The 24,047-nt window shown below is 36.6% G+C and overlaps 1 long non-coding RNA gene across 1 annotated transcript; it reads right to left on the bottom strand.

The window, feature by feature from the left end:
• Positions 1 to 2,629: 2,629 nt before the first annotated feature.
• Positions 2,630 to 23,097, bottom strand: LOC103884253. Its single transcript, XR_646781.4, has 3 exons — positions 22,466 to 23,097; positions 20,685 to 20,787; positions 2,630 to 5,825 (listed from the first exon to the last, which is right to left on the bottom strand). It is a non-coding gene; the product is annotated as an uncharacterized LOC103884253 (long non-coding RNA).
• Between the last annotated feature and the right edge of the window lie 950 nt (positions 23,098 to 24,047).

The following is a 24,047-nucleotide window of genomic DNA, read 5'->3' as shown; positions in this document are numbered from 1 at the left end:
ATAGAACTATCCAAGCATGAATTTAATGAGCCTGGGCAAAGGGAGATTCAGTTATGTGGTGGGAATCAGAGACACCAAAACAGAGCTGGTGGATGGGAATATAAAGCAGGAGGTACCCCAAGGTGCTGGGCGTAGCCACAAAGGTGTATTTCCTAAGGAGCCTCTGGCCACGCTGGTGAGAGCTATGCAGGAAGTTCTTAAGACTTATTGGACCTCGAAGATGGATAAGGTCTGATGGAGGAACCTAAAGGGGAGGGCATTTCAGTGGAAACATATCCATGGGAGGGGTGGTTGAAATGTTTCGTTCATCTCTTTTACCCATTCTCCTCAGCTGCGTGACACCAACATAATGCCATTTAAGAGTCACTTTTCTGGAACATCTGAGACCTTTCAGCTGAGCCCTTGCCTCAGCAAATGCTGAGATAAGAAAACCTAGCAGTTGGTGACGCCATGGGTTAGGAGGGTAGCCATTAACATTGTTCTGAGACATCTCCTTTCCTTATAATGTTATCCTGATTGGTGGTGAAATACCACAACAAAGTAACCTCTCCCTATTCTATAAAGACATTCAGACTGAATAGACAAAGGACATTCCAGAGGAAGTTCACTGGAAAGCAAAGTACTTTCAACCTAAAAGGGGCAGTGGCAGTGAAGTGCAATGCCTACTAAATGCAGAAGGGAAATGTGTGCAAGGGTCAGCAATTAGAGGCGAAGGGGACGGTGAGCTTCTAAGAGCTGGTCCAGGAGGAGGAAAGTCTGAGTAATACTATAAAAGGGCTTGGAATAAATGCAATGGGAGTGCGTGGGTGCCTTGCCATCCACTCAGGAGGAGTCACAAGGAAAGGAACACAGGCTAGAGAGAGCAGCAGTCAGACACTGACTGCCAGCCCAGAGGGAGCATGTGGACCAGCTCTTGGTGGGAGGAAGAACTGGTGGTCAAAACAGAAGACACAGGTGCTTCATGTGTATATGACAAGTATCTTAAATAATAGTTCAGCAAAAATTATTTAGTATGTATATGTGTTACTCTCATTATGTTTTTTCTAAAAAAATTATTAGCTCCAGTTGAGAATACCAGTAAGTTAGTGAAACACCTCAATCTGGGTGGATTTTTCTAGCCACTCATCCCCTGGATTAATGCTCAGACTGGACAGTCTCCCCTAATTTACGTCAACGTATATCCTTGTTTTCCTGATAGGGATGAAGGGGCTTTGGATATTTACTCATACATTTGAAATAAATGACCTTTGATGTAATGGAGTTGTGTATAAATGTAGACAAGCTGCCTACTCTTAAAAATACTTCACTTTTCAAGTGCAGAAAGGTGTAAATTTAATGGCAAACTTACATAAATAAATCACTCCATATGCACTTGGTGATATGTGAATCTACAGTGCTTTCAGAAACAAAAATCGACTAAAATGTTTATGTGAACATGTAAGTTCTTCGTATTTGAAAAATATGACCAAGGACACGAAACTACTTGTAGAGACCCCTTTTTTAGCAGAACTGACCTAAGACTTCCTTCCTTGCAACAGACCGTATGTAATTGTTATGAGGAGGACTAGAAATATCTACGTCTTTGTCCTCCACCACAGGTATGAAGGCAAATATTGTGTTGGAGGACCACACACTTTGAAACCTGTTCTGAGTGAATTGTTGGTACATTATAAATCTCCTTGAAGCACTGAATTATTAGATTTAAAAGAGCAAGCATGCATAGTTGTCAAGTAAATGCTTTATAATCTTGTTATAGTTACATATGGCTCTATTTGATCATCTGAAAAGCACGTCTTGGAGGCATAAAAATGCATCTTTGAATAAGGTGCGAAGGAGAGAAAACCTTCACATTAGTGGCTTTAATATTTCCATTTTTGGATATTTCTGAGTGACCCTGGAAATGCATTAAACATAGCCCTTTGCCATGGTGCATGTAATATAGAGCTTATTTTGGCCACAGAATCCATGTTAATAACCTTGTAGTTTATTTATTTCTGTCCCTATGAAATCTTTATACATTGGCTGGAGAGGATGTGGAGAAATAGGAACACTTTTACACTGTTGGTGGACTGTAAACTAGTTCAACCATTGTGGAAGACAGTGTGGCAATTCCTCAAGGATCTAGAACTAGAAATACCATATGACCCAGTCATCCCGTTATTGGGTGTATACCCAAAGGATTAGAAATCATGCTGCTATAAAGACACATGCACACGTGTGCTTATTGCGGCACTGTTCACAATAACAAAGACTTGGAACCAACCCAAATGTCCATCAATGATAGACTGGATTAAGAAAATGTGGCACATATACAACATGGAATACTATGCAGCCATAAAAAAGGATGAGTTCATGTCCTTTGTAGGGACATGGATGAAGCTGGAAACTGTCATTCTGAGCAAACTATCACAAGGACAGAAAACCAAACACCGCATGTTCTCACTTATAGGTGGGAATTGAACAATGAGAACACTTGGACACAGGGTGGGGAACATCATACACCTGTTGTGGGGTGGGGAGAGGGGAGGGATAGCATTAGGAGATATACCTAACGTAAATGACGAGTTAATGGGTGTAGCACACCAACATGGCACGTGTATATATATGTAACAAGCCTGCATGTTGTGCACATGTACCCTAGAACTTAAAGTATAGTAATAATAATAATAATAATAAATCTTTATACATTGGAAGGGGGTTAGTGGAAATTTCCTGGTTATATTTGACTCCATTTTTCTGGGAGAAATTATATGTTGCAGTGACATTCTTAAACATTCCTCATGGATGTTAAGGGTCTGTCGTATGAATAAACGTATGGAAAACATTTTTCCATTGTAATTGGAATTCCAGAGAGGGAACAGAACCTGATAACTGTGGATGCTATCCACATCCATATAACTGTGGAGGGGGTGGTGCTAAACCATTCATGAGAAATCTGCCTCTATGATCCAATCACCTCCCACCAGTCCCCACCTCCAACACCGGGAATTACATTTCAACATGAGATTTGGGGGGACACATATCCAAATTATATCAGTTAGTATCCTTAATTTATGAGATATTTTTAAAAATCAATTTTTAAAAATGACAAACAAGAAGAATGAGCAAAGAACACAAAAAGGCAACTTGCAAAAGAAAAGGTCAATAGCATGAAAGAAAGCTAAACCACACCCACAGCAATAATCCAATCATTCAATATTTTAAAACAATAAGAGAAGTGGTACCAATAGTGGATAAGAACACTAACTGTAGGGCTAGAATTTCTGAGTTTGAAGACCTACCTCTGAAATGTACTAACTGGGTAACTTTGGGCAAATACCTTGATCTTTGTTTCAGTTTCCTCATCTGTGAACTGGAGGTCATAATAGTACCCACGTCATCGGATTGTTTTGTGTATTAAATGGGTGTTAATATAGGTAGGTTACTTAGAACAGTGCCTAGGGTATAGTAATCGTGTGAGTTTTAGAAATTGCTGTTATTATTGCCGCTTAGTGTTTATATCATTCTTAAATGTTTATAAAATGACAATACTTAATGTTGGCTAAGTGCAGGAAATGAGTGTTTTCATACATTGTAGGTGAAAGTGTATATTGGATTATTATTTTGGGAAGAAAGTTTAGCAATATGTCTCAAAAGTCTTAAACTAACTGAAATCTTTAATAAAGAAAATTCTACTTTTGGGAATTTAACCAATAATCCATACAATTATTTGCCCCAGTGGATAGTCACAGCAGTGTTACTTACAATGGTAAAAAGTTAGCAAAAACCTGACCTCCAGATAAAGAAGTGGTTTGAATTTATTCATTTATTTTCATTTACTCTCTAAACTTCATTAAAACTAGAGTAAAAGTATTATTTTTTGTTGAAGTAAAATTTACACATAGAAAAATGTATTAAATGGATAATTTGATGAGTTTTGGGAAAGGTATACACCCATGTTAGCAAGCTCCCAATCAAGAGTGTCTCCATCCTCCTAGAAAGTTTCCTCTTGCCCTATTCCAGTCAATCTCCACCTCCATGGGCTTCACTGTCCAGATTTCTCTCACTGTAGATTAGTTGCCTTTGTTCTTGGACTTCACATAAATGAAATAATACAGTGTGGGCTCCTTTGTGTCTGGCTTCTTTCATTGAATATACTGTTTCTGAGAACCCATTTATGTCATTGTTATATCAGTAGTTATTCCTCTACTTTTGATTCCCATATCTTCTGTCCCTTTATTGCTGAGTAGTTGCTAATAGAAAAAAAATTCTATTTTTGAATATACTAGAATTTGTTTTTTTTTTCCCATTGCTGATACTGTTTTTGACTGTTATGAATAAAGCTGTCATGAACATTCTTGTACAAGACATTTTGTGGTCATATTTTTTTTGCTTCTCTTGGGGGAAGATAAATGGGAGTACAATTGCTAGGTCATGGAGTGAGTATATGTTTTATGTTATAATAAACTGCTAAACAGTTTTACAAAGTAATTGAACCATTTTATACTTTCACTAGTATTGTTTAAGATATGTTGCTTCATTTCTCTGTGAACATTTGGTGTTGTCAGGGTTTTTTTTCTTTTCCTTCTTTTTTTTTTTTTTTTTTTTTTCCCCAGCTATTCTCCTATGTGTGAAGTAGTATCTAATTGCAGTTTTAAAGCATTTCTCTGCTGAGCACCTTTACATGTGCTTATTGGCCATTCACACATCTACTTAAAACTTTTGCTTAAGGTTGTAAAGATGTTCTAAATTTTCTTCTGGAATAGTTACAGTTTTAACTTACACATTTAGGTTTATCGCATATTGCTAATTAATTTTTGTGTATGATGTGAGGTGGAGGTCGAGGCTCAAGTTTTCAGTTTTTTTCTGGTTGTTTCAGCTCAATCTATCTTAAACTTTCCTTTCTCCATTGATATTTGGGTATCTTGGTTGAAAATCAATTAACACTAAATGTACAGGTTTATTTCTGAACTCTATATTATGTTACATTCATGTATTCATTCTTACAGTACAGTCTTGATTACTGTAACTTTATAGGAAGTCTTGAAATCAGATAATGTGAATAATCCACTGTTGTTCTTCAAAATTGTTTAGACTGTTCTAGGTCCTTCAAATTTCCATATAAATTCTAGAATCAATGTGTCAGTTGCTTCCTAAAAGCCTAGAGATATACTTGTATACAGTACAAAGACATATATCTAAGCATAGTCATTTTTGTAGTTTGATGTAGCAAATAATTGTACATAATCTAAATGCTGATCAACAAGGAACTGGTGCAATATAGTGTGTAATGTTTACACAATGAAACTTTATGCAACCATTAAAGAATAAAATAGATGTATATGCTCTAATAAAGTAGATCTATATGTGCTAATTCTAAAAGATATATTAAGTGAGAAAGTCGATAGGCAGAACAGTGTACAGAGTATGCTCTCATTTGTTTTAAAAATAAGGGTATAGACATGCATATATGTATGTACATATATATACTTTCTTTATATGCATAAAACTAATTGGCTCATTTAACTGAAAAGTCGAGCATTGAGTTGTCCTTCAGACTATGTCCAGGGGCTCACAGGATGTTACTAGAAACTGCTCCTCACTCTGTAGCTTGACTCCACTTTTCTCTGTGTTGGCTTCATTGTCAGCTTCTTTCATGCCATGGCAACTCCAGGCTTTCATAGTTACTGCAGTTCATGGCAGACGCTATTGATCTCACTGTTCTTTTATTAAATGTAACAGAGGATTTCCACTCTTGTTTGAGTTATTTGCCCATCCTGTGGATCCCTCACTGTGAATGGAGGGATGAAGAACCTTGATTGGCCAAGTGGATCATGTGATTACATCTGTAAATAAAGGAGAGAAGGACACCATGGGGGAAGGAGCAATCAATGGAAGGGACAATGAGTAGATTAAACCACATATGCCCAGATACTGACCTTAATAGTATCTTTTTCATTCATGTGTAAGTATGGCGATTTTCTATAAAATGTGGCTAAAATTGTACTTCTGTATCTCAATAAATTCTTTCATACTTTGCCTTTCTCTGTCCAGCTTGAGCATACACATCCTTCTTTTATTTCCCTGATTTCCAGCTGTGGGCTCTTACCTATTTCTCCCCCTTTGCCTAGTCCATTTGCACTGATAACCAGCTTGCTTTTGACCCTTAGATCATATGATTTGGCCTAATGCATTAGAGTTCCTGCGAAAATACACTTTACCCCTGTGATTAGTCTTACTTGAGTTCAAACTCTGGGTTGCCCTATGTTTGGGTAGGAGATCAGACAAAATTATCTGATGTCTTATTCTGGTCACAAAAGCCCTTCTGGCCACGTTAGTCCTTAATGGATCTGCCAAAGTGGCTGCTTTCATGCCTGTATTTCCCTGCTAGGTCCTCTTGATTCCTCTGAAGTTGCATGAGTGGACACAAAACTGGAAATTGCACTTGACCAGCTGCTTGTTTCCAAGTAAGAATAAGGTAATATTGCTGTATGATCATAGATATTAAATTATTCTGTAAGATATACCTATTTTATTTAAAAATATATATTATAATAACAGAAAGAGTAGATTTGGAATGTTCATAGCACAAAGAAATGATAAATGTTTGAAGAGATGGATATCCCCATTATCCAGATTTGATCATTACACACTGCATGCTTGCATCAAAATGTCATATGTACCCCATCAATATGTACAATTTTTACATATATATACAAATTATTTTGAAAAATTAATAGGGAAAAATTGAGTAGCTAGTACTGCTTCTGAATGGCACAATTTATTTGTTATAGAATAATGTACTAATCTGGAATTGGTTGGAATTAAAATTCTTCTAATATGATTATCATTACCTAGAGAGGAGCCAAAGACAGTGAGATAAAAATAAGTCAAGAGTTGATATAACAGTAAAATAAAAAGGAAAAAATTGAATATTTGGGTGAATTTTAGGATTTTAAAAACATGTGTTAAATGAGCTGAGCTGTTATCCAGATTAAGACAACCAGTAGCTACAAGAAGCTCAGAGAGCAAAGCTTCTAAGTATAGAAATACATCTATTCAAATAATGCATTGCTAATTTTGAAATAAATTGGGGTGCAGAGAAAGGGACTGACTTGGCTTACAGATCTCAGATAAACTAGCAAATGTAGTAATTAATTTGCTTGGTAACATTCATTTGCTAATTCTTAACTAACCAGGGAAACATATTCTTTAGTCATATTTAGTTTTTAAATGGAAATGATGATCAATTCATTATAGACTTGAGAACATGTAAGAGTCTGCCCCTGCAAATAAGCCCCTACTCCCCTCTTCAGGACTGAGTCACACTACCCTTTTGCTTGGGCTGGTTCTTTAATCTTTGGACTAATGTACTCAGGCCATCCTTTTAGATTTTTTTTTTTAGATTTCCTAGCATATTGCGCTATCCCACTGGAATATTTAAAATTTATATTATGCATCTAATTTTGTTTGTTACAGAAAAATAAGAAATAGGTAGAAGTTTAAAGAATGAAATAAAGACCAATTTTAATTCTAGCTATGCAAAAAACTTATCAATGTTAAATAATTAATAACATTTTACTGTACATCATCAAATCTAAGAGACCATTGAATATAATTTACATTGTTTTGCTTACCACTAATGAAGAAGAAATGCTGTAAATTTAACTATGACATATTGCTCTGTTTTTTATTAAAAAAATTATACTCATTTAAAAAGTTCTCTTTAGGCTGGGTGCGGTGGCTCATGCCTGTAATTCCAGCACTTTGGGATGCTGAGATGGGCAGATTGCTTGAGCTCAGGAGTTTGAGAGAAGTCTGGGCAACGTGACAAAACCCTGTTTCTACAAAAAATATGAAACTTAGCTGGACATCATGGCAAATGCCTGTAGTCCCAGATACTCAAAGGTTGAAGTGGGAGGATTGCTTGAGTCTGGGAGGTTGAGACTGAAGTGAGCCATGATCATGCCACTGCACTCCAGCCTGGGTGACAGAGTGAGACCATTTTGATATAGACTTCTATCACATACGACTTTGGAACATATATAAGAAAGAAAATATAAGAAAAATAAATTGGGTAAAGTAGTCCTAAAACCTCTTCACATTCAGAGTCTAACTTTACTATGTCACTTTTTGAATCTGAGTTGTCAATATCTGTGTTTTTGCTTACATTTTCATCCTCTGTGCTATCAAGAACATTGATGATATGGCATTTGTTGAAAGGGTGCTCCACTCTTGTCTCCTAAATTTTCATCCATTCTTTTCTTCTTCCTTTAGCATTGAAACTTTCCACTCTCCAGTTTAAGGTAGGCATGTGATAGCCCAGCTGGAGACATTCCTGAGCCTCCCCTGGTAGCTTGGCATGACCATGGTCTGACAGGTGAGATAGGAGAAGAAGTGGTACGTAAACTTACTGTTCACATCCCTAAAAGGAAGCAGCTTTACTTGCCACTTTCCTTTCATCCTTTCTTTGGGCCGAAATGCAGATATAGTGATAGTGAGTCAGTCTTAATCATGGAGAAGAACATACCCTACAAATGATGGAGCAACCAAATAGAAAGAACCTGGATCTCTTTGGATTACCTGTGGAGCAGAGCTGCCTACCTGCCGAACTGCACAGCTACTCTTACAGAAGGGAAAAACGAAGATTCCATCTTGCTAAACTATGGTTATTGTCAAAGCAGCCAAATCAATATTCATATTGTATGTGTTTACAAATTCTTCTATTTAAAATCATATTGAAGAATGCTTCTATATGGCATTAACTTTCCATGGGTTTCCATGGGTTTCTACAACTTTAATTTGGACATAGTACAATAGGCAACTCCAAAGGGCTAACTTCTGGGCTGCAGGAAAAAATCCTGTTTTTTTTTTGAGAGATGAGAAATTACCTTAGCAGTGCTGATCTAGGGACATATAGGCCAATCAAGATTAGAAGATCAAACAATTATTGGCAACTCTCAATCTGCTTTAAATTAGTAAGGATTTGGACTGACTTATGAAGCCTTAAGATGGTCATATTTGTATGATGTTGCTCAACTATGGCAGAGGTTAAAACCTAAGTAAATACAAATTATACCAAATAATGTAGAATAGTTTAATATCTGTTAGATCTGTAAAGCATGAGCTATGCCTGCTAGGGAAATAAAAGCAACTTGTTTTAAATCTATTTAATATAAAGATCTAAAGAAAAATAGAGAATCACATTTTTAGGAAGTAGCTTATGCAGACATGTCAAGCCAAATTACTTTGGTGATTTCACTCAGATTTTTATGACCTCCAAAAATAGGAACCATCCTCCTGATGTCAAAGTCTGAGATTCTCAAAAAAGAGTAAGTCTCAGCTCCACTGAGTTTTTCAGGGATGATACTATACATAGATGGGATAGAGCTCTAAGGAGAGTAAAATATTCACATTCATTTTGGAGGGTTAATGGCTGAGAAAAGTGACAAGCTAAGCAGCTATAATAATTCCAATAGAGAGCCCCTTTACATTTTTCTAATAACATAATTCATGTAATTCTTTATACTACGTACATCTTTTCCACATACTTCCAGATCTTTGGCTTCAATATGCTCCGTAAAAGCTGTAAGATGAGTTCAAATCTTCCTTTTCTCTGATTTTTTTCTCATAAAAATATTATATTTTTCAGAAGAAATATTACATGTAATACATTGAAAATCACTCATTGCTTTTTCTTCTTTTTTCCATGAATGTGTAGGTGTTTGAGTCTCTTGTATTTCTTCTTTTATACAGGATATGGGCTGTTTGAAAACTATTTCATTATCTTTATCATCATCATTCATTTCAGCCACTTCAAATTTTTATCTCTCCAAAAATGTTGGTGTACAAACTGGTGTGGGGCCCTGGCTATCCGGTCTTCTCAGAAGTGTCAAGAGTGCCTAAAATCTTTCTCTTCTTTCATAAAACCTGGCCTTTTGTAGATGTCTGATGATTAGTTTTTAAAAGACTTTCTGTTTTCTGTTGATTTTTTTTTTTAATGAGTTAACTTCTTCCCATGACCTCTAGTAAGAGGTCTTGTTGGCTGAACTTAGAAACCTGAGTAATTTTTCCTCCATTCTCCCCACCTTCTTTTCTGACAAGTGCTAAGGTTTATTATTTAAATATATTTCTTACATATATTTTATTACATATTTTGCATTTTGTAGCTCACCACTTCTTCATTTCTTATCTTTTAGTTGGTGGCTTTAGATAATGCAGAGCTTTACTACAAAGGCAAATAATTGCCACAAAAAGAGGATTGTCATATTTTCCCCAAGGAACTCTATCTTGTTAACTCCTTAAAATTGCTGAGCACATTTTTCTTAAGGGATTTAGCATTTATTTTTTCAGTACTTTTATGCGGCTAAAAAACCATTTTATGTATTGAACAGAATTCTAGTAATATCTGTGATGGCAGTCTTGTCAAAACACTCAAAATGTGTCTCGCTTGTTATGGAAATTTTGAAAACCTCTGTCCCTTAAAAATACACGTTTTGCTTTGGAAGCTATACCAAACATCTTAAATTTCAACATGCTGTTAGGAACAATCCTCATAGAACAATCCTCATTAGAAAAAAAAGTTTTCTAGTTAGACAGTGCAGGACAATGTTACAGGACAGCCTAGACAACATCACTTTTTCTAAGGCAATTCTAGTAACACCTTCTAATACATCCCATGCAGCAGAGAAATTTCCATTTTCTAGCATTGCCCTAACAATATATCGGCAGCTTAAAGAATTGCAGTGCTTTAAATGCAATCCATTGAAGATCCAAATACTGTGAATTGGTCCTTTCTGACAGAGGAGAAAGACCCATAAGCCAGCCCCAAATGGTGTAAACAGGAGCAGTGCATAATTAAAAGCCATCTGCATGTCTTGTGTGCCCCTTTCTGTATGTGAAATAGGGCCAGCACTATGTGAGTACTTAAAAGCTCCTTTCAAAAATTTCAAATCCTTATTGAGACATTACCCTACAGTGCAGAGAGTAAGACAAACCAAAGTATTCATGACCAACCCCCTCCCACTTCTTATTTTCGCATAAGATTTTCGCATAAGATTTACAACCAAATTAACATAATGCCATACCACCACATCTATAGATGCGTTTATTGTAGATTTTAAAATATTCTATAGTTCAGAAAAAAAGTTAAGCTGTAGGAGCTAGGAAAATAACTTTGTTGTGTGTATCCATCAACATTATACTCCAAAGTTCATTCTGAATTTGAATGGAGGCTGCGCCCTACTCCCACAAACAAATGCTAGTTCCTGAGCCTTCAGATTCAGAAGCTTTACTTTTTAATTTTTTTTGTCTTGGAAATGTTATTGTTTTTTTAAAAAAAGGCTTTATTTTTTAAGAGAAGTTTTAGGTTTACAGCAAAATTGGGAAGAAGGATCAGAGATATCCCCTTTGCCCTCTGCCACTATATGTGCAATTTCTCCCATGGCAACATCCCCTGCCACAGAGCAGAAGTATTATTTTATCTTCTTTAGGATGAATTTGACTTCTAGGCACATGTTTAATATTTTTTCTTTACTAGGAAGTAACTGGTAAAGGAGCCTGTTCATTAGTTCTTGTAATAAGTTTGAGTTATAACTACGTGGTGCTCCTATTAATCCCAAAGTGATAGCCTGTCTTGCTTGAGAATATATGTGTTTAGCAGGCAATTGTAGAAGACGGATTCATTCGACACAGATCATCAGTACTATCCAAGGGTACATTTTGTTGTGTTCTTGTGGTTTGGGATGTTTAGGGGGGAATCTGAATTGTTAGGAGGGGAAGTTGTCCTTCCCTCATCAGGCTGTCTGAGGACAGCCCTGATGTCCTCAGAAGTTCCTTCCAACTCTTAGATTCTATGATTTTATGAAAATTTTATTTTTGAAATGCTGTATTTCTAGTCAGTGAAAGTAGCAGGGTCCTTATATAAATACATGTAAGAATATTCCAAGATTTTGAAATTTAAAAATGTTTATGCTTAAATTTTTAAAAATTAAGATAATTTTACTTTCTCCATTTTGTGTCTGTAGAATTTACATCAGGGTTCCACTCTCTCAACATTCCCCATGACAGGGAATTCTTTAATATAAGACTTCAAGAACAACTTTTGAGGTTCCATTTAATTCTGCTCTTCAAGAATAACTGATACTGTGCTCAGGATGGGATACAAATGTCTGATATTCTAAAATGCAACATTGTTTTCACACTATCCACCTGGAGATAAAAAATGTAACAATTTTGAATTCCCACAGACCCATAAGTTAGCAGAGCGTGCAGTCAGTCTTGCCTTACAGTCTGTATTGATTCGCTTCATAATCCCTGGGCTTACAGGTGTCTAATTGGTCATTTCTGGTTGTTTTTGTCATTCATGAATGCAGCCAGAATCCAGCCTCTCCCACTCTTTCGAAGTCAGAGAACTTGGTAACCCCAGACCATCATTCTTTATATATGGGGCTCCTGCTGTGACTGCCACATAACCCAGTCTTCATAGAGCCACTTGGTCTTAGCGTGGTTTTATGTGGCTGAGATGCAGTACCTGATGCATTCCATGCCTCTCTGGAGCTCAGAGTCTTTGTCCCGTTGGTTTTAGCTCTACGGAGAGGAACCAGGCTTGCCTTTTCCCTGTCTTCTGATTCTGCTTTCTGGCTCAGGACTAACCTCATGGGATGATTGAGAGGAATGATGCATTTCCCGCAGAGAAGTCCTCATCCCCTACCTCAAGAGAGTGGTCTGGCTTCTATGGACCTGAAAGGACAATTAGTAACTAACTTGACATGCATATCAGGGTTGTGTGGCTACTTCTTATGCATAAACAATCTAATGAAGGGACTTGCTGAATTGATATTTACATAGACCTCATGGGGAAGGAAATGCAGGTGTGTTAAATTCTCTTCTCTTTATTCAAGCCTATATATACTTTCTAATTTTAAAAAATTACAGTTTCCCCAAACTTTGTACCTCCATGATAACTCCAATTCTAGAGTGTTCCTTATTTAACAGTGATTATTGTAAGTTCCACTTAGGAGAAAACAATCACAGGCTCCGTAACTTATTCAGCAATAGTTATGTGGCTCCATTAACTGAAATAATACATAGGTGGTATCAAGTTTCATTAATTCTATAAATATATATTTTATTTCTACAAAGTGTCACTGCTGTTATGGATCTCTGGAGACTGTGAAGAATAAGAGAAAACCTTGAAGAACATTGTTTATATTGGAAAACCTGGGAGTAAAGTGGTTATAAAATGATTCACATTAGTTCAGAGTCAGAGTCAAGAGCTGTATCTGTGATAATAATATGAAACAAATGGTTTATTAAAGAAATTGTTTTCAAAGAAGTATAATAAAGGTCTATGGAACTATGGATGAAATTCATGATTATTCTGAAAGCTATGAAAATTAGTGTGGCAAAGATCTTGTGCACTGTCACTTACACAAAAGGGGAAAATAATTTTTTCAGAGAATTTCTGCTTTGTTTTCCTCTGGCTATGTTGCTGCCTTGCCTTATTTTCTCATTTTTTCCCAAGCTGCAGCATGAAAACAAGGCCTCTATCAAAAGGACTAAAAATGTTTCTTTGCAGTAGTTTAGGTTGAGGAAGCAAGGTCTATGGATTCATTGTCTGTGTAGTGTTTTATGTGATTGGAAGGTACAGCTTCAAGGATGTTGGTAGTGAAAGAAAGTTTAATTGCCAATTTATATCTGTGACTGCTAACATTGAGGGATTAACTCTTTTCTTTCAAAAGTAGATGTTTGCTGCTTTTAAAATCATGTTTTAAAATATGTTTAAAGATTTTATTAGACTTAATGTTTGCCATCAGAAATGACAGGGAATTAATACATATATGTATTTTTTTAGGTCACATGTTACTTTGTGCCAGTCACTTTCCATGCATTTCTTCATTTAATTTTCACAACTTTAGGGGGAAGCTGCTCTCTAATCATCTATCCATTCATCCATATATCCAATAAATGTTTATAACATGCTTATGATGAACTCACCATAATGATAGCAATAATAATTACAATAAGAGGTGCCTTGTGAGTTAAGAGAAAAGTATGCTTATGATTGGAGTGATTGGAAAGGGGAAGGCTGGTTCTGGACTCAACACATCATTGATGCTAGCTAGAATTTCTCTTAATCCCAATCCTCAAGGAACTGTTACAGGAGGCAGCAATGAAGACAATTATTGGAAGTTTGGTTGGAATTTCCCAGCATGCATGGGTTTAGTGTCTATACCATATGGATAATCAGGATGAGGGAAGAGGTCCTTTTCATGGGCTGATGACATTCTTTGGCAGTGGGACTATTGCTATGGACAGAGAAAGCAGCACTTGTAATCCAAGGAGTGCCTAGAAGGAGTATGGACTGAGATTCACAGGATGGAATTTGAGATGTACAAATTAGGACATTAAAAGAGTGACATCACTGTGTGCACACGGTAATAAAGGTGGACATGTGGGTTGTATACATTTGAAGAAAATGAAGCTTTGAGAAGTCATAGGAGACGCTAAGCAGAGATACTGGGATTCAAATCCAGGCTTATATATCCTCCTTGGATAGTTTTTTAAACCATTTGTAGATGATGGTCTGAAACACTTTCCTCAAAAACTGCCTTGGCTATTGCAGGAAAAATAATCTGTGTGAAGTGGAGCACTTTTTGTAACAGTAATATCTTTGGTAAATAGTGAGAAAGTCATTCTAAGTTGTACTCTGACTCTCTGTCCTTTGTTCAAATTGCACTATTCACATATCCAGAGACAGAGTGTCTCATGACAATTATGAGTATAATAATTGAGAGTAGGTTATATTATGCCAGAGGAGATAATTAAATGGGGGAATTGCACTATTAGCTGGGCTTTTAGTATCATGCATTATCCTATGAAAGATGATATTATGATTCCACTATACATTGCTCAGATAAAAAATGTTTACCGAGTCAACACTTCAGATCAGAGGTCATTAAGAAATACATTAGAAATAGAAGACATCCCAGAGAAATTATTAAAATACTTTGGAAATTTTATAAGCATAAATACAAGGCATAGGCTTACTTTATGACCAGCAGTTTTATTATCAGTAGGATTGGCAATTCTTCATGCACCCACAATTTTAGCAGAAATAAATTAATCCTTGAAGTGAATATTATAAGAGCATAGTGCATAGTGGTAGCTTAGTTCCAAATCTTTCCACTTCTTTTCTTGGAAATCACATACACGAAGAATAGAAAAAAACTGTCCTCACATTAGAGTCTCATCAATGTGAGGAAACAGAGAGAATCTACAAACTCTAAGTTTTGTATTATTGTAGCCCAAGCAAATTAAATCAGCATTAACTTCATGGGAATGATGGGGCTTCTCAGGGCTGAAGGTGGAATGAAGAATGGGAGAGCAGGGAAGGGGCCTATCAGTGGCAGAGCTTAGAAATCAGAAGCAAATACTCAAAATATTTACTCCCAGAAGGAGTGGGCCCTTCTCTGGATTGTGCTGTGAGTTGGACTGAGGTACAACAGGCTGCAATTGCTAAGGAAGGTGGGTAAAAAGTTGTAGAGCAATCAGGGAAAATCAAGAGGTGACCGAGTTGTTTTAGAAAATTCCATGTTCCAGAAAAAAGTGAACACTTTGAAAGGCAGGAGGTATATCCCTTAAAATAGTGACAAGAAGAGGACCGAGGGAAATTAGAGCTGGGAGTAGAAGCTCTTCTGAATCAGGAGCTAAGAGGCAAAGGAGATGTGGGTTGTATTATAAGTAAATAGCCTACTACTATTTTAACAATATTGGGGAGAGCTGTTTAACAAAGAATCCTAGAGAATGATCTACTGACTCTCTTACTAATAACTGGCCCAAGAAATTCCAACTCATTTAAACACGAAAAAATGGAGTAAAAATATAGACAAAAATAGTTTTAAAAGTGTGCAAAAGATCACTCAAAATTTAATAAGAAAACTCATTAAAATGTCACCTTAAAGCAGATAAAAATTTTACAATCCAAAATTTCAATGTGAATTAAAAAAATTAATGTGGAAATTGCAGCTGTGAAGGAATACCATGAAGTAGAAATCAAATCAATCAGGGAGAAGTTGAGCAGTCAACAGAAGGTATGAGCCAGACCGTCCAAAGAGTTGAATCAGAGTGGTATATTTCAAGAAAGAACCGGAAAAAAATTATGTAGATGTTAATACTAAATTACAAGGAGCATGAGAGAGAAGAGACATCTTAGGAAGCACAGTAAAAGGCACAGGAAAAATAAGCAAGAAAAACAATGAAGTATAAATAGAAAAAATAATTAGAGAGAAAAGAAAGAGATAGAATAAAGACAAAGGAGATCCACTATATGTAGAATTGGAGTTTCTGAAGGAAAACACCCAAAATAATGTAATGGAACAATAATATAAAATATAATTATAAAAAGTCTCTTGAAAAAAAAGGAAAATCTGAAGTTATGTATTGAAAGAGTGCACTAAATTCCATGGAAAAGTGACCCAGAGTGGTCAATGCCAAGATACAGCAGAATAGGCTATAAAGATAAAGAATCTATATGACACAAAACGATTGTGTCATCTATAAGTGAAAGAAAATCAAGCAGTCAGACTCCTCCACTGCAACACTGAATTTCAGATGACAGTGGAGCAACACCTAGAAGTTATTCAAGGAAGTAAGTGTGACTCAAGAATTTTATATTCAGTCTAGCTGTCTGTGATGGTTAATATTAGCTGTCAACTTGACTGGATTGAAGGATGCCTAAATGGCTAGTGAAGTATTGTTTCTGAGTGTGTCTGTGAGGTTGTTGCAGAGGAGACTGATGTTTGAGTCAGTGGACTTGGAGAGGAAAACCCACCTTTCTTTGTGGGTGGGCACCATCCACTTGCCTTCCAGCCAGTGTGGCTAGAAAAAGCAGGTGGAAGAAGGTGGGATAACCTTGTCTGCTAAGTCTTCTGGCATTCTTCTTCCCATGCTGGCTGCTTGCTTCTGCTCCTCCTGCCCTTGGACATCAGGCTCCAGGTTCTTTGACCTTTGGACTCTGGGACTCATGCCAGCAGCTTGCTGGGGCTCTTGGACCTTTGGCCGCAGACTAAAGGCTGCACTGTTGCTTTTGGCTTCCCTGGCTTTGAGGCTTTCAGACTTGGATTTAGCCATTCCTGGCTTCTCTCTTCTCCAGCTTGCAGGCTTATCAGCGGACTTTGCCTTGCAATTGCATGAGTGAATTCTCCCTAATAAGCTCTCTTTTATATATACATACATCTTATTGGTCTGTCTTTCTGGAGAACCATGACCAATACGTTGTCTTTCAAGTATACAGTTTGAACATGTGAAAACTGAGGGCAGATTGTTCATATAATCCCTTCTTAAAAGAATCTATTAGAGGATAAACTCCGCTCTATTAAGAGATGATAAAGGAAACTCCAGCAAAACAGATAAGCGTTAAACACATCTAACTATGGTTCTAAGACAAAATCGTAGGTAAAACAAGGGTGTCAGTGTGACACGTTAATAGCATGAGCTCTGACAATGTAAAAATATAGCTACAAAAATGGCTGAGAAGAGGCCTGAGACTACCCTCCTTTAAAAATCCTGCTAGAAAGGTTGGTCCTTGGCCTGCATCTGGGAACTTGAATTTGGGAAGCGTTCCCACCGTTCAGAGCTAATAAAAAGGCTTATGGTGCCTAAAGTGTTTGTGCAAACATGATTTGTACTGAACAACTGCTTTCCTTTTGAAAGTCTGAAGTTTTGGTATGTGCTAGGCAGAAAGTGTGATCCGCCCCTGCAAAAATCTTGGGCTCTTGGGCATGGAGGCTTTAGTGAGTTAGCTTTTCTGGTAGACAACATTTCACACATGCCATTACAACTTGCTGCTAGAGGAATGAAGTGTGTCCTATTTAACTCCATTGGGAGAAGAATCTTGTATGGCTGTACTTGCTTTTCTCTAGACTTTGCCTCATGCATCTTTTTTCTTTGCTGATTTTGTACATATCCTTTCACTATAATAAATTACAGCTGTGAGTACAACTATATGCTGTGTCCTTTGAGTTTTTCTCATGTGTCATTGAAACTGGGGGTGGTATTGGAGACCCTAACACTGATTGAGGGTAACCATTGAAACAAAATACAAACCTTTTGAAATATCAGAAGAATTACTATAAAAGGAAAGTAAGAGGCCACATAGAGAGCTTCTATCTATCTATCCATCCCTCCTTCTACTTGTAACATGATAGAACTAAAATAAAACATCAATTGTAGTAAATCAATAATTGTAAATGTAATTAAAAGAAAAACAGATGTTCATTTTGGATCACTAAACAAAACCCAATTCTGTGCTGAATCTGAAAGACATACCTAAATTAGTTTAGAAATGTTAAAAATAAAAGCATAAGCAAATGTATACATGCAAGTGAAAACTAAAAAGAGTAAGCAGGAATCTGAAATGTATATCAAAAAATTTAGACCCAAAAACATTAAATGAGAAAAAAAAATATCATTCAATTTACCATGAAAATATAACAGTTATTGTGATGGTTAATTTTGTATGTCAACTTGACGGGGCCCAGATAGCTGGTAAAAAACTATTTGCGGATGTACCTGTGAGGGTACATCCAGAAGAGATCAGCATTGGAATCAGTAGATTGAATCAAGAAGATTGCCTTCGCCATGTGAATTGGCATCACCTAACCCACTGAGGGTCTGAAGAGTGAATTTGCACTCTCTTCTTCAGCTGGGCTGACCATATTTATCTGCCCTTTGACACTGGTGCTCCTGGCTGTGAAACATTTGGACTAAGACTAGGCCTCATACCACTGGTGCCCCTGGTCCTCACGTCTTTGTGCTTAGATTGCAACGACAACACCTGGGCTTCCAGCTTGCAGGCAGCAGACTGTGGGACTTCTCCACCTTCATGTCTTATGAACCAGTCTTTTGCAATAAATCTCTTTCCCTATATGCATATCTAATTGATTCTATTTCTCTGGAGAACTCTGACTAATACAGTTATATAATGTTGAAGAATAAAATTCACAATGAAGATACAATTAAAATAATTTTCTATGTACCAGATAACACAATTTCATGAAGAAGGGAATAGACGTAATTAATAGAAAATAGACAAAACACATTAGCAATAGCTTTATTTCATTTTTCTATGAAAGATGTGTAAGATCAAGAAGTTAAAAATAAGTATATAGGTAACCCACAAAATGTAATTAATAAGGTACCTCTGTTGGGACATGCATCAAACTCTATACCCTGATAATAGAGAATATCTTCATTTCAAATTTCTTTGAAACCATTATAAAATTGACTATATATTAGACCACAATTCCAAAAAGAAGAAAAAAATCTGATAACATTAGCACAATACAGTTATATAGTAATTAATAACAAAAGCACAAAATGAAAAAGCTTTTCCACCTTGAAATAATTTTTAAAGCTGTATTAAAGGACTCTTGAGGAAAAATAAAAATTTAGCAGGAAATGCAGAATTTCTTGAAAAAAGTTATCAAAAAACACCACATATCAGAATCCATGGGATAATCCGTGCTCAGAAGAAAATTTATAGCCTTAAATACTTACAGCAAGAAAAACAGTAAAAATATGAAAGATAGAAAAATAACAAAATAAATTTTAAAAAGTCAAAGGAAAGGATTAGCAAAGATACAAGCAGAATGGAGGTTAGAGAATATAATTAATAAATAAAATAAAAATCTGGTGATTTCAAAAAAATTGATTAAATGAATAAATTACTAGATAATCCAATTAAGAAAAAGGAAGTAAGTACAAATATACAAAGACACACAAAAAAGAAAACAAAAAGAAGACACTAAAACATGAGGTATATTTTGTATAACTCTATGAAAGTAAATTTTAAAACTTGAATAAAATAGCTTCCTAAGAAAATATTGCTTAGATATATGACCTAGGGGAGAAGAAAAATCCCCTTTCTTTTTTTTAATTTAATTTAATTTTAAGTTCTGGGATATGCGTGCAGGACGTGCAGGTTTGTTACATAGGTAAATGTGTGCCATGGTTGTTTGCTTTACCTATCTACCCATCATCTAGGTATTAAGCCTCACATGCATTAGCTATTTATCCTGATGCTCTCCCTCCCTGCGAAGGCCCTCCACCCCTGCCAACAGGCCTGAAGATCCCCTTTCCATAGGAATAAAATAAAGAAACGGAGAAACTCGGCTTTCCCATTTTCTGTCCCTAGGCTCCAAGTCCAACCTTCTAAATTTTTCTCTGTTGTGCCAGGGCTGGGGCTGGTTCCCAGGTTCAAACTGCAGTTCATAGGTTCCTTTGTCTGCTTTCTTCTGTCAATAGGGAGCCCTAAAGGAGGTTGGGAGGCAGGAGCAGAGGGAAGGAACTTTCTTGTGGTTTGTTGCTGTTTATGTCTGTTATCCCTGCAGCTACACTGCCCCAGTAGGGGTGTTCTACTCTTCTGCTTCCAGCGGAATCCTTGGAAACAGCTTTGTTTTTCCCTTGAGGTGAGAGCTTCCGCTCTGCTAAGGTCCTCTTCTAAGGTCCTAGGTTTTTATAACTCAATTCCCTTTCCCTTTGGGGCTTCATTTCTAGGGGTGGTACCAGCATTCTGCAGTTATCTCTTGCTGTACCTCACTGCTCCCTTCTTGTTCTTTCACCTTTTTAGTACCTGTGTAATTCATTCCCTGTTTTAAATTCCATCTGATGAAATATGTAGTGGTTCTTTTCACCCGACTTACCCTTTTGTGGTTCACTTTCCTCAGACGTAAAATGGAGATGATGATGGTGATGACAGTGATGATGACTGACAGTGATGGTGGCAATAATCCTTATCTCCTTAGCCTGTTGTAAAGATTAAATGAGTTAATGTGTGTGAGTTCTGACAGCTGTGGCACACAGTAAGCTCACTATCAATTATTATGAAAAAGATTTACCCATCCACTTCAACTTCCCCACAAAAGCACCAGGCCTTGACAGATTTACAGGGGACTATTACAAAAACTTTAACATGCAGATGCTTCTATTGCTATTTAATCTATTCTAAAGTGCTGAAAAGAAGGAAAACGCCCACATCAATTTTTGCGATGTGAGTACAACCTTGATGAGAAAGTTTAAGAAAAATTTTATAAGAAAGATAATAGTCTTACTTTATAAATAAAGATGAAAATCTTAAATAAGGCATTCACAAAGTAAAATTCCAGCACATTAAGGAATAATACATCATGACCATGTCAGAAATGGAAAAAAGTCTCAATATTAGAAACTCTCTTAACATAATTCATCATATTAATAAGTATCATCAGTGTAATTTACTGTTTGAGGCCTCAGGGCTGGCTTAGTCTATGATACTTTTCTCCTTTCTATCTTCACTCCTTTGGAGATCTCAAGTTCTCTTGACTTCAAATGCTATCCATGTCCTGTTTTTCTACAGACTTCAAGTTAAGAATTGCTTTTACATTTTTTTTTGTAAAAAATAACAACAGAAAAACAATGAAAAAATCCCCAGTAGAGACTATACGTGCCTCAAAAAGCCTAAAATGTTTACTATCTAGTTCTTTGCAGAAAAGGTTGGACTGCGCTCTTGGATACAATATAATGGCTTTTGGGGTAGACTGACTTTAACATTAAAAAAAATTTAAACATAGCACACATTCAGAAAAGTGCACACACCCTGTGCACTGCTGTATGAATTTCATAAACTGATCACAGCTATGTAACCAGCACTCAGCTCAACAAACAGAATATTACTCGGTCTCCAGAAGCTACCTTGTTCTAGCAGTGGTCTGGCTTTTGTTCTTGCAGATGCATATCCACATTTCCACTTCATTATAATCTTTAGAGTACAGTTTTCAAATGTGTCTCTCATATTCTTGATTTATTCTTTACCAACTCCCTTCCCACCAGAAATAAATATGCCTTAACTTTATCATCTTGCGAAATTCCTTTGAACAACTTGAAAACTTTAACAGAAAAGAAAATTCAAAACTATATCAGGTTGAGCAGCATGAAACTAACACAACAGCATCGTGTAGGATGGCAGTTTATATTTTTTCCTAAATAGACCAGAACATAACACTGAGAAATAACATAGTACTTCACTTTAAATAGATGAGAGGGAATTATGCTTTGTGTCTTCAAGGTAGCACATACACAATTTAATGCCAAAGTTGCTATGGAAACTATTGAATGATAGGAAAAATAGTTGCATAAATCTTTATAATTCATGAATTTCTGAGAATTTTCAGCTTTAAGTTTATAATACACAGAGCTTCTTACCCGTTGAAGCATTCATCTATTTGGTAAACATATTTTTTTTTTTGTCTATATGTGCTGAAATACTTCTATTGATTGAATTGGTCTGAAAAACCTACCTGAATTTTCAAAATTCTGTTTTGAAGGCTTAAAACTGTTAAACATTTTTTATTTTTTTGAGAAAGAGCCTTGCTCTTTCACCCAGGCTGGAGTGCATCTTTTAGAAAAGATGGGGGGAATCTACATCCTGGACTACAGAGACACTTACCTTTTAACATGAGGTTGTTAATTCCTTAAGCCTTTACTGAAGCTTTCTCTCTCAGCGTTTTTTCAGGCACCGGGGATAGAGCAAGACCACAGGAGCAGAATCACTGTTCTCACTGATGCTTTCCTTCTGCCAGTGGTAGACAAATGATAAACAAAAATATTAGCTAGTAATCGGTGTTCTAATGAGAATCAAACAGAAGGGCTATTTATTTTGCTAGCGGGTAGTCAGGGAAGTTCTCATCAGGAGATTATATTTGATCTGAATTCTGAATTGCAAAAAGGAGGCAGTTGGGTGAAGATCTGGGGAAATACCACTCAGGTGGAGGAAAAACTGGGACAAAGTGCTCTAGGACATGGATGAGCACAAGAACTGCAAGTGAATTTTAGTACTTAGTGTCCAAGTACAATTCAGAGATCATTGTGTTTTTGGACATTTGGGGTATGCCATTAAAAGGAAAGAAAAATTTTGCCTTTTCTGTTCACTACCTTCTCTGCAGTCACAGCCTTGATGCTTCAAAGTGATTCCTGCCCTCAGACAGAAACAGAGTGTTCAACCACAGTATTCTAACTCAGCATGCACAGTTAGAAGTATACATATCTTTTTCTTTTCCATTGCCTCCTTTCCCTTGTCCACTCTCCTTCCTGCCATCCTTCCTGCCTGCCTGCCTTCCTGACTTCCTTCTCTCCCTCCCCCTTCCCTCGTTCCCTCCCTCCCTCCCTTCCTTTGTTCCTTCCTTCTTTTCTTCCTTCCCTCCCTCCCTTCTTCCATACTTTTTCCTTTCTTCTTTCCTTCCTTCCTTCCTTCCTTCCTTCCTTCCTTCCTTCCTTCCTTCCTCTCTTCTTTCCTCTCTTCTTTCCTCCCTTTCTTTCACAAACATCTGTGAAGTGCTCAGAGTGTATGTATGTGACAAAGACACAATAGAGGAAGTTTTGTGGGGGGCAGATCCATCAGTTGGAGTTCACCAAGAACAGGTGGTCCTCATTCAACAAATTCAAATGCACAGCTTGCTTCAGCCTTGGCTGATTTTCCGAGGCAGAATTTAAAAGTTCCAGATTCCTAAATTTCAAAACACAATAACCTCTTCTGTTTGTTTCACTTATTATAGCAAATGTCTCTCATTTGTGAGATCAACATTTTTGGTGTGCACATTATGAGGTAGGAGTGTGGGGGAAAGTGTTATGCCAACAGTGAGGGGGAAACTAAACTTCGTCCTCTAGCATGAAAATAATGACTCATTCCTTTACATCAGGGTTGGCCTTTGGGATATTGGTTTTAAAAACTTAACTCATTGGCGGCAAAAATATAAAAAATAACATTCACACAACAGACATACCCACGAAGCCATTAAAAAGTCCAAAGTGGAAAATATGCTGAAGATGACTGTAAAGACATACCATAGCATGTAGCTCATCCTGACAGGAATACATTTTAGAGCATTTTCACAAGGGGCTTGGGAAGGATGACTTATCTGTTTTACCCTCTCTGGGTTACACAATGTTGAATACAACTGTTAACCGTGTCAACAGCATTTGGATATTACGATTACTATTATTGTTGTTTTAACTAACACTATGAGGAGCTT

Source organism: Papio anubis, chromosome 3 (genome assembly GCF_008728515.1).
Source record: "Papio anubis isolate 15944 chromosome 3, Panubis1.0, whole genome shotgun sequence".
Taxonomy (NCBI): domain Eukaryota; kingdom Metazoa; phylum Chordata; class Mammalia; order Primates; family Cercopithecidae; genus Papio; species Papio anubis.
This window is presented reverse-complemented; position numbering and strand designations above follow the sequence as displayed.